Below are 2,362 nucleotides of genomic sequence, written 5' to 3'. Positions count from 1 at the left end.
ACTTTAGATAGGCAAACAAACAAGCTCTTCCAAGTAATAGCTCCAGCATAATACTTCCAATTCTCTCAGCGAAGATAATTGTCTTCTTGATAAGAAAGGAGTCTAGGGTAAGGAAGAGGGATGAGACAATAGTGTGTGTATGTGAGCACAGGTGCATGCATGGATGTGCGTTGTACATGTGCATATGTTTGTGTGTGTAGGTATGCATGCAAGGAAGACCACCTCATTTCAGTTCCTTATGAACTCTGTCTCCAGTCCTGAACGTCTCATCAATGAAATCACTGAGTTCAGGTGTGTTCGTCTATATAGTTCAATGGAAGCAAAGTAAAACTATAACTCCCCGAATGGGCCAGGCTTTCTCAGTACAGTGTAGGGCCGGACACTGTATCCATAATGACCTGGAGGGGAGTGGTCACCCTAGTACATGCACAGGTGCATGGATATGTGTATGCTTGTGTGTGTGTTGTGTGCGCATATGGGTGCATGTTTGTGTCTGTGCTGTGTAGTGATCGAAGTAGGCTGGATCGGCAGGGCATAGCATGCCCTTTTTTATTTTAATACAATCCGTTGCCCAACTTGTTTTTTTTTTTATATGCTCCCAGGGCGGCAGAAATAGCCCTGGCCTATAGATAAGGCTTGGCCATTCATGACTGTTCAGGGACGGGTGGGGTAAGCAGGGAAGGAAAAGGACTCTGTCTTTTCCTTCTTGCCCAGAGAAGACAAGGGCTGTGTTCACTTCTCCTGCTCTACCACTGGCAGCTGCAACCCCCCGTCTCTTTATTCCTCTTATTTCCGCTCTTTCTATCTGTGTCTCACTCCTCCTCACTTGCTCAAAACAGTAACTTCAAGAAACGGCTTTTACCCCCTCTTTCCTCTACTTTCCTTCATTCGTTCCCCATTGAAATGGTTTTTTTTTAAAAGAAACACTTTTGCTGGAAATGTCTTTTTCTAAAAGTTTTCTGTTCCAAAATGCACCCTCGGGATGGAGAGAAGAAAGAAAAAGGTTCAAAATATGAAAAATAAATAAATAACTTTAAGCAAGACAGAGTGGTCGCAAAGTGGCCAGATTGGTTTTATTCACACCCAATTACATTATCCCCACTTTGTAGAGTTTGCCAGTGTAGTGCTACTTTCCTTTTACCATCTTTGTGAAGGAGTGTGGAAGTGCACCATTCCTGAAGATACTGCAATACCAGGTTGATGCATGGAGTGGACAGAGTAAGCTCCTACTCCATCTCCCTGTGCCATAAATCAATTTGATATATGGCCCCCAGATAGAGGACGTATCATATATTGAACTGGAAATTATTTTTTGTTCTTCTTTTGTCAGAAAATCATGTCTGGTTCAGATATATACAATCGTCACCTTCCACAAAGACCTATTTGTTCGTATGTCATAGGTAACAAACTTGACAACAAGTGCACAAGCCATCCCTTTGACCTTTTACCTTGCTAGAAAATGATTACAGAATCATCCAGCATTGTGTGGTTCACATCGAGGCTGGCCTCAGCAGTCTCCACCCTCTCCCCCCCTGTATCTGGGTCCTCCCCCCCCCCTGTATCTGGGTGCAGGGGGCTGCCCAGCAACACTGAAAGGGCTGTCATTCTTAGGTAAGCGTGCACCTATAGTGGCCCTGCAGTGACTTACACCTTAACTAGTGAAGCTAACTGCCTGCCCCCATTTTGACCAATACAAAGGTCACATCAGGATGCTTGGTGCCTTTGACCTTGTCTGCCTCTCACCCAGATTGACTATGCCACCAGGAATAGAAGAGAGATTCAGTGTGGATTCCCTGGCCGACTCTGCCCATCCGCTCTCCACCCTGCTAGACCTGGAAAATAGGGGAAATGGAGGTAGCAGTAGAAGAAGCCCTCCAGTGTTCTCTGTATCCTGTACTCTGTCTCTGGACCCTGTGCCGACCCAGCCCCTCCAGCATCTCCTGGAAATCGTTCTTTGTGCCTGCCCAAAGATCCCCAGCCCCTCCTTTACAGCTCTGCTCTTTTCTCAGCACTGGGGCCTGCAAGAGCAGCCTGGACTGCCAGGAGCTGAACTGGGCACTCTATAAAAATAAACATCAAGTAAGTTGGGAAATACAAGAAGCCTGAGCACTTTTTTAAAATATTTTGTGGAAATCATTTAATGTGATCCTTATCAGCTCTTTCCCTTATTTTAGTTTATAAAATATGTAGCACGGCTCTGTGTTCAGCGATGTGGTCTATTTAAACCACACTGCTGACGTTTTATAAGGATATAAACAATGGACATTGAAACGGGTGCTTTCCGGGCCCTGTAGTCACGTCCTTAACAAGAAACACTCATTGATTTCTGAATAATGAGTGTGAAAGCATTAAGGTAAGCATG

The 2,362-nt window shown here is 44.9% G+C and overlaps 1 pseudogene; it reads right to left on the bottom strand.

Annotated features, from left to right (window-relative positions):
- Positions 1 to 1,159: 1,159 nt before the first annotated feature.
- On the bottom strand, positions 1,160 to 1,338 carry LOC146830726 (U2 spliceosomal RNA; annotated as a pseudogene).
- Positions 1,339 to 2,362: the final 1,024 nt, after the last annotated feature.

Source organism: Triturus cristatus, chromosome 5_1 (genome assembly GCF_964204655.1).
Source record: "Triturus cristatus chromosome 5_1, aTriCri1.1, whole genome shotgun sequence".
Taxonomy (NCBI): Eukaryota; Metazoa; Chordata; class Amphibia; order Caudata; family Salamandridae; genus Triturus; species Triturus cristatus.
This window is presented reverse-complemented; position numbering and strand designations above follow the sequence as displayed.